Raw genomic sequence first — 9941 nt, 5'->3', positions numbered from 1 at the left:
CTCCGCCAACACGAGCTGTGGCGGGGAAGCTCAGGGCTTCCCGGTTTCATGCGGGTTGTAGCTGTCTTATGAGTTATAATGATACATCCCATCGTGAGAAGCAGCCCCTGGTGCAAAGCTCTTCACCAATGGAGCTGATGACTAACAACCGTAAAATGCTGCTTCCTGTGCTTTGTCGACGTTTTGCAGAGTCCCTGAAGTGACGTCTTTAGGGCGCAAGCCTGTAGAGGTTGGTATGGAAGGTCAGCGTACGAAAAAATATGTGGGTACGAAAAAAAAACAAATTTGGGTACGAAAACAAATTTGAGTACGAAAAAGGGTACGAACAAAATAAGGGTACGAAAAACTATTTGGGTACGAAAAAAACGGGTACAAATAAAAAATAAGGTACGAAACAATTTGGGTACGAAAAAAAAATGAGTACGAACAAATGGGTACGAAGAAATTTGGGTACGAACACATTTGTGTACGAAAAAAATGTGGGTACGAAAAAAAATTTGGTTACGATAACAAATAAGAGTACGAAAAAATATAGGGAACGAAAACAATTAGGGTACGAAAAACTATGTGGGTACGAAAAAAAAGGGTACGAATACAAATTTTGGTACGAACAAATTTGGGTACGAAACAAATTTGGGTACGAAAAAATGGGTACGAAAAATAAATATGGGAACGAAAAAAATTGGGAACGAAAAATATTTGGGTACGAACAAATTGGGTACACACAAAAAAATTGGGTACGAAAAAAATTGGGTACGAAAAAAAAAGGTACGAAAAAAAATTGGTACGAAAAAAAATTGGGTAAGAACAAATTTGGGTACGAAAAACCTTTTAGTACGAAAAAAATGGGTACGAATTTTTTTTTTGGTACGAACGTATTTGAGTACGAAAATCATTTGAGTGCGAAAAAAATGGTTTCGAAAAAAAATTAGTGTACGAAAAAATGTGGGTACAAAAACAACGTCGTTACGAAAAAAATATGGGTACGAAATATTTTGGGTACGAAAAAAATATTTAAAATCAAATTTGAATTATCTAGCGCGATAATTGTCTCCTGGGGGTGAATTGTCTTGGGGTTGCTATTTACGCTACATGTACTTCCGGCAAAGCCACGTGTTTATAGCGGTTGCGCAATAAAAAACACCACTTTTTCGTCATTTTATCAAAAAGTACATTTTTCCCAGAAATGACGAATATGCCATCGTGTTGATCGCGTTCTGGTCCATAAACATGTCAATTTTCAGCAAAAGCTAACGGCCAGTTTCCAATAGTCGAATCTCGACTTTAACCAGGAGCTTAACGAATTTTAGTCGCCATAATCATTCGTTCAATTGAACCTCATCAATAGGTGACGTCCAATAAATCACTCATTCCATACTAGAGTTGCGACACCTTAAGGGTTTCGCGTGATGGAATGAGTGGAGAGATGAAATCAAATTGAAAATCGATTATTTCAAAAAAAAAATGGTACGAAAAAATATGTGGGTAGGAAAAAAAACAAATTTGGGTACGAAAACAAATTTGAGTACGATAAAAAGGGTACAAACAAAATAAGGGAACGAAAAAACTATTTTGGTACGAAAAAAATGGGTACAAATAAAAAATAAGGTACGAAAAAATTTGTGTACGAAAAAAAAATGAGTACGAACAAATGGGTACGAAGAAATTTGGGTACAAACAAATTTGTGTACGAAAAAATTGGGTACAAAAAAATGTGGGTACGAAAAAAAAATTGGTTATGAAAAAAAATTAGGGTACGAAAAACTATTTGGGTACGAAAAAAAAGGTTCAAATAAAAATTTGGGTACAAAAAAATTGGGAACAAAACGAATTTGGGTACGAAAAAAATTTGAGTACGAACAAATGGGTTTAAAGAAATTTGGGTTCGAACAAATTTGTGTAAAAAAAAAATTGGGTACGAAAAAAAATTTGGTTATGAAAACCTATAGGGAACGAAAAAATTAGGGTACAAAAAACTATTTGGGTACGAAAAAAAAGGGTACATATATAAATTTGGGTACAAAAAAAATTGGGTACGAAACAAATTTGTGCACCGACGGACAGACGAAGCGTCGACTATATGCTCCCCCTAAAAAATTTGGGGGGGAGCATAATAAACAAGTTATGGCAATTTAAAGGTGGTACGCAAACTTAATAATAGATTTATCAACTATATGCTTATTCTAAGTGAAAAAAAGGCCATAATTGTTACAAAATGCTTGATACAGTTATCTGCTTTTGTTTATACATTGGGGTCATGTTGGTTAATAAGCAAAATACATGGTGTATGAACGCAATATGTCAAGTGACATAAAAAATATTTGAGGTCATATGCAAACTTTAACATAGATTTATCAATAATATGCATATTATTCTAAGTGAAAAAGGGCCTAATTCTGTTAAAATGCTTGATACAGTAAATGAGTTGTCTGCTCTTGTTTATAGATTGGGGTTATGTCGGTAATGAAGTATGCAAAATATAAAAGCAATATGTCAATGGACATAGGAAATATATTTGAGGTGGTACGCAAACATTCCAATGCGCACGCCGACGCCGGGTTGAGTAGGATAGCTCGACTATATATATTTCATATATAACAGTCAAGCTAAAATGTAAATATACCATAAACAACAGGCTAACCTCAATCACAACTTTAATGCAATGCTTATAACAATAGAGATACAATGATATGCCAGGGATTGAAACTAACTGTTTACTATTGTGGGCAACCATCTTTAGTATTTTGGTTGCCCAGATAAAGAATAACGAGCCCAGAAATATGAACATGTGAATATTATACATTCTTTTAATAAAATAATAGATAATTAAATACATTTGCTGACAACACATGTTCAATGCATGATGTTTTATTATGAGCCTGAATTGAATCATGTCCTATTCCTAAATAATGAATGTTATTTAACTAGTATTGATCCATGGTGATCAATTGTTTTTCAATTTTTATTGCAGTGAATTGTTTTAAGCTTTAAAAAAAAGAAGTTTACCAACTTTTGAAATTGAGTTGCCCAGGCCAAAATCTACTTGCCCCGGGTTCACGGTAAACCACTTATTTCCATCCCTGTATGCTCTTCATTTTCTGTTCTTCCATCCCATTCTCAAAATTAAATTTAAAGCCGATATTTTTTAATAACATTAGTATGAATTACTAACCATTATCACCCAAAAAACAATTTTACAAAGCTGTAATCCCGTCGTAGAGATTTAGTTTACTATTATCAGTGTTCTCTTTAAATACCGGCTGCTAGCGATCTTGCCGGTTACATTAACTCTTGATGCCGGCTACTTTTCCCAAATATATCAAGTAAATGTCACAAATGCTTTGGTTTTACTGCATAGTTGCCGGCCATATAACTGGCTACTCAAATTTTTCTGGAAAACACTGAACTATGCATGACAAACACACAAAAATTAAATACATCTTAGATTCATTGTAAAAAATAAATTGACACTTCCAGCTTGTCGTCACTAAAATCCAAAGATTCAAATAATTTTCCACGAGATACGTCAACAATTGCGTAATCAAATGAATGAAAAATAAAAGTAAAGAAAGCCGGATTTTACATAAATTTCAGGTTGAAACACAACAAGGTAAAGGTAGTCGGTGAGATATAATAATAATACAGTTAGTAAGGCTCGTACCCTGGGTACGGTAAATATACTAAAACATACCCGGGAATTTTAACACTAAATCGGTTGTTGTCGGCTATTTTGTAAAAATTAATTATGTTTACATTTATGTCCATTTTCTGTTAAATGGCATTTATACAATGTATTATCAAAACTCATTTTTACAATCATTAATGTGATTCAATTTAAAATCTTAAATTGTTTAAAGTCGCGTCATTGTATGACGTTGTCAAGTATATTTTCCGCGATGTCGCACGTTCACTTTTTACCGTCATAGATTTTTTTAAAGAAACATTTTTTGGTTTGCGAGGTCCGTTAAATGGGGAACACCATATTTGGTATTTATATTATGTTTTAACAAATAATTCATGCTGTGTAATAAATATTGTATAAGATATTTCGATATTTATTGAAAATGTTTCAAATTGTTATTTATGAAACCTTTTATTCTAATGAGTGTATGCTATCATATTATACTTCGAATAGCAGATCTGTTGTACTATAATCGTATTATTCATTCTTTATTGTTAATTTCATTTATTGTAGAGAATCGTCAATGTTACATCTAGTCGCCAATCCTTGTCGTTAGTGTTAGTTTTCAATGCTTGTTATCATTGCCGTCAATGTTAGTCGTCAATCCTTATCGTAATTATACATGAAGGAAATAAAAGCAGAAACAGAGACGTATTCTTGATTACTTGATTATTCCTACGGCGTCCTCTCAACACTCATTCTAAAAAGCATGTTGATGCAGATTTTTTTTAAAGAGAAGTTTCTTTAAGGTAAACAATATTGTTTTACTTTAATCGCTAGCATGTTTAACGACATCGGATTTTTGGCAGATATACAACTCGGATACAATCTAATCTTTGCGGGTATGTTTAAGTTTCTTTACCGTACCCGGGCTACATGTAAGTAAAGTTAAGAGTACCCGGGGTACATGTACCGGTAAGTAGTACCCGAGCCGAGAATGTCAATTGAAGGTGTTAGAGATGCATTGAACCATAAGATTAAAAAGGGTAATTAACCACGGGCTTATTAAAATTAAAACGATGACATTACATTGTGCCAGCTGTTTATTGTTGTATACTGTAAGCTTGAAATATTTTAAATAATGTAAACAACTTACCTTGTATAAAGTTGGCACATTGTTGTCAGGTGTAGAAACTATTATACTTATTTCTGTTATTAACAGTGTTAAGTTGCACTGGCTGAACCAAAAGAATTATGTAGTCGTTTCTAAATAATCACGAAACAATCTACTAATGCATATATGCTTGCCAGTTGCTGAGTTTGTGCATTTCCATTCATTATACTATCGGCCTTGGCAAACAGCGTAGACTCAGATTAGACGCCGCATGATGTCTGCTATTTGGTACGCAGAAGATTTGCATATCCACGGGTGTTTTATGTCAAATGTTATGGTTTTTAATAGATCGTATACTTATCTACAAAACAGCGAATTAGCGTTCACTTGACATCATTTTTAATTATGTTATTTTGTTAATACTTTTTCGCGTTCTTTTCGCCTTTGGTCGACGCCGTCTGCTATTTCAAACGATGAAGATTTCCATATCCACTGGCGTTTTTTTATGTCAAATGTTGGTGTTTTCCAATGGATCGTATACTTATCTACAAAACAGATAAGTAGCGTTCACTTTACATCGTTTGAGATGATGTTTTTTTGTAAATACTTTCTAAGCGTTCATTCTGACGAAGTCGACCATTTTGACGGGTGTGAAGAAATACCGAATTTCCCGTAATTACCAAAATCCCCAGAAATCCACGAGTTCCCACGAAATCCCCATTAATATTGATTATTTATCGAAAAACTGCGTACTTTAATATAGATTGTTGCGAAATACACCGAAATAACTAATGAAACATTGTTTTTATGAAAGTTTGATTTCGGATATTTCGGTAGGGTATCGGTATATCCACATAACGCATTTTGTATTCCGGTTATGTAAAACTTGCGAAATTTTTTCGTGATTTCATCAAAAACTTGATTTTTCCCAGGTATAACGCCTACGCCAACAGGTAGATCGCATTCTTGTCCATATACATGTCAAATTTCAGCAAACGTGCTGGGCCAGTTTTCAAGGCGTTCAAATCGCGGTGATTCTCGCCACCTTAACGAAACTTAGCCCCCTTTATCATTCGTTCGAATGAACGTCATCAATGATGACGTCCAATACATCACTCATTCCATACTAGAGTTGCGACACCATAAGTGTTTCGCGGGATGGAATGAGTGGAGAGATGAAATCAAATCGAAAATCGATTATTTCTAAAAAAAATTGGTACGAAAAAATATGTGGGTACGAAAAAAAATTAACAATTTGGGTACGAAAAATAAATTTAAGTACGAAAAAAGGGAACGAACAAAATAAGGGTACAAAAACTATTTGGGTACGAAAGAAATAGCTACAAATAAAATATAAGGTACGAAAAAATTTGGGAACGAAAAAAAATTGAGTACGAACAAATGGGTACGAAGAAATTTGGGTACGGACAAATTTGTGTACGAAAAAAAATTGGGTACGAAAAAAATGTGGGTACGTAATAAAAATTTGGTTACGAAAAAATATAGGAACGAAAAAAATAGGGTACGAAAAACTATTACGGTACGAAAAAAAAGGGTACAAATAAACATTTGGGTACGAAACAAATTTGGGTACGAAAAAAATGGGTTTGAAAAAAAAATTGGGTACGAAAAAAATTGTGAACGAAAAACATTTGGGTACGAAAAAATTGGGTACGAAAAAAAAAATTGGGTACAAAAAAAATGGGTTACGAAAAAAAATTGGGTACAAAAAAAATAAGTACGAAAAAAATTGGGTACCGAAAAAAAAAATTGGGTACGAAAAAATTTGGGTACTTAAAACATTTCAGTACGAAAAAAATGGGAACGAAAACAATTTTGGGTACGAACATTTTTGGGAACGAAAAACATTTGGGTACGAAAAAAATAGTTACGAAAAAAAATTGGGTACGTAAAAATGTGGGTATGAAAAAAAAAAAGGGTTCGAAAAAAATATGGGTACAAAATATTTTGGGTACGAGTCAAATCATGTGTGTTGTGTATAGTCGAATAGAGAATAAGATAGGAAGGTTGTGTTTTATCTGTGTTTTTACCAATTTCATATTTTACTGGAATATCCCAGTACCACGAATATCATATTGTGTGATTTTTTTTATTTTTCTTTCCATTTAACGTGCACTCCCTCTGGTCCAGGGGACAAAACCATCATAAAAATACTCCTACACACCCTAATTATCTTCCTAAGACCAACCCAGATGTATTTCCCCTGCGGGAAACCCCCCCCACCCACACCAGCCTACACTTCCAAAACTCCCCCTTTAAGTCCCCGGGGTTGCAATATATATTTTACCTAAAAATAAATGCATATAGTACTGTACATGATGTAATTAATCTACTGTTATGTATAAACATAGTTGTTTTGTCTAATTTTAACTGTAAGGTACATTGTTTTACTTTCTAATTTGTATGTCGCCCTATAAAGGTGACCGTTTGAAGACAGGTTGGTCATTAGCTTTATTATATAAATATTATTTTTGACTTTCGTTTTAAATATTGTTATAACGCCACTCTGGGGTAATGTCTCTATTTCATAGCCTGATTCTCTTGAAGTTTCATACAGAGTTGGAGCATTATGGCTGCAAGTGTACCACATTAAACCACTCTTATAAATATATACTAAAGTACGATACAATTACATTATTAACCATATTTTCCAAAAAAAATAATGCCCATATGCAATAGAGATACTATAGAGGGGAGCTATTTCACCATGATCTACCAGCACAATTAATGTAAGTTTAATAATTTCCCACATTTGTCTGTATCTTCATATACATCAATACAACTGGTGTACATGTATATCTATGAATTGATATACATAATACATCAATACGACCCTAACATCAGATTTACACTTATCATAACTCATAGAATGTTTGTTAAAATATAGTGGCAATGTTGATCCACTTTGTGATGCGGAAAATTCAAAAACTATTAATTTTCTTTTATTTTAAAATAAAGTACACACTAGTGTAACTTTCCTCTCTTATTTATATGAAATTATTAATAATTTTATATGATAATAACATCTAAAAATACAGATCACAAAGTTCTGAGGGTGAATACAGCACACACGATCAGTTACTTTCAGTGTAACTTACAATGACAAAAAATCATTCTCATCAAAATGGTAGTTAGTCATTAGCATCAGAGTTAATGTGGTCTTTGTACTTAACGCCGACAATGTAACATAACAAACAATGAACAAGAAACCGTCGTAGACAAGTAATGCTCCCCATAGTTTTATTTTGTCACAATATTGCAATATTTATTCAGATAAGAGGAAACGTCAAGAGGGGCATAACTTTGGACAAAAAAATACAATGGATGGTTTAGCAACTTAAAAATTTCAAAGGGCCATAACTCTGTAAATAAATCATCTAACCAGAACCCACTCATAACATGCGCATCTCCTGAAGGTAGTTAAGCTTTCCATAAAGCTTCATTGAAGCCCAGTCAGTAGTTGGGGAGAAATAGCCTGGGCAAGAATTGCACTATATGTACTACAGTTTAAAGAAAATTTCAAAGGGCCATAGCTCTGTGAAAAATCATCCAACCCTAACCGGCTGATAATATGCACATCTCCTGTTGGTAGTAAAGTTGGTCAGATATAATCATATACAGTTAGTAAGGCTTGATTGGTCAACGTTGGCTTGGGTACTACATGTACTTACATGTACCCTGGGTACGGTAAAATACTAAAACGTACCTGGGAATTTTATCGCTAAATCGGTTGTTGTCGGCTATTTTGTAAAATTTAATTATGTTCACATATGTCAATTTTCTGTTAAATGGCCTTTATATTATGGACACTCATACTCAAAAAGCCTGTTGATGCAGATGTTTAAAAAAAGTAGTTTGTTTAAGGTTAACAATATCGTTTTATGGTAATCAGTAGCGCGTTGTCACGACATCGGATTTTGGGCAGATAAACAACTCAGGTACAGTTAATATCACCGGAAACGTTTAAGTATATATACCGTACCCGGGGTACATGTAAGTTTACTTTAGAGTACCTGGGGTACATGTAAGTAATATTTGAGCCGACAATGACCAAAAAAGTCTTAGTAAGTGAGTGATGGTGTATGGGATATGCACCCTCAGTAATTTCATACCATATGAGAGCTTCGTATGGTATGAAATAACATGCACTGAGGGTCTATACACCATCGCTTTCTAACAGTGTAAGTTATAATAAAATAAATCATCCTTTAATCTATAAAAATACTACCGGTAGTGACAATGTAGTCATCAGCATCAGAATAAATGTGGTCTAAATACTTAAAACCGTCAATGAACATAACAAATAATAAATAAGCAGAATAAGAACTTCAATAAAATGTAATACAAAAAAACAAAAAAAAAACTACATATTTTGCATATTACCGGTAATGAAAGTTATCAAAGGTGTGAGTGTGTGTAACACTGTAGTGTGTTTTATTTTTCATGAAAGAGTCAATTGAACGTGTTAGAGGTGCATTGAATCAACCATGAGATAAAAAAGGTAAATTAAACACGAGGCTTACAACGCTGAGACGAAGAGTGTCCAAATTCATTCAAACAATAAATTCAAAACAATGACTCGATTGGTCATTGTCGGCTCGGGTTCTACTTACATGTACCCCGGGTACTCTTATGTATACTTACATGTACCCCGGATACGGTAAATATACTTAATCGTACCCGGTCGAAATTAGACTGTACCTGAGTTGTAATCCCGCCCCAAATCCGCTGTCGTAAAACGCGCTACCGATTATCAAAAACAAACTTCTAATAAAATAAATGCATCAACTTGCTTTTTGAGTATGAGTTTCGATAATAAAGAGGCCATTTTACAGAAAATTGATATAAACATAAATATAATTAATAATAAAAAAATAACCGATAAAGACCGATTTAGCGTTAAATTTTCCGGGTACGTTTTAGTATATTTACCGTACCCGGGGTACATGTAAGTATACTTAAGGTTACCCGGGGTACATGTAAGTAGTACCCGAGCCGACAATGACTAATCGAGCATAACTAATAGCTTTTTATTGTTGTACTGTGTATATGATGAATCAGATGATGGTATCAAAATTGATAGCAGAGAATCTAATTTGGATCTACACTTTTTAAATTTATGCAATGCAATTTTCTGACATCCGGTCCCTTTGCCGTTTGTCATCATTCATATAATAAATATTG

At 33.6% G+C, this 9941-nt stretch overlaps 1 protein-coding gene across 2 annotated transcripts in view; it reads left to right on the top strand.

The window, feature by feature from the left end:
- Positions 1 to 9941, top strand: part of LOC127839036 (neurotrypsin-like) — a 32183-nt gene continuing 22242 nt past the window's right edge. For both annotated transcript variants that reach the window (XM_052367176.1, XM_052367177.1), the window contains exon 1: positions 1 to 229. The gene's annotated coding sequence lies outside the window, so the exon portion shown is untranslated. The remainder of the gene's footprint in view (positions 230 to 9941) is intronic.

The sequence above is a fragment of the Dreissena polymorpha genome, chromosome 7 (assembly GCF_020536995.1).
Source record: "Dreissena polymorpha isolate Duluth1 chromosome 7, UMN_Dpol_1.0, whole genome shotgun sequence".
NCBI lineage: Eukaryota > Metazoa > Mollusca > Bivalvia > Myida > Dreissenidae > Dreissena > Dreissena polymorpha.
Note: the sequence above shows the minus strand (reverse complement) of the source record. Positions and strands in the feature narration are given on the sequence as shown.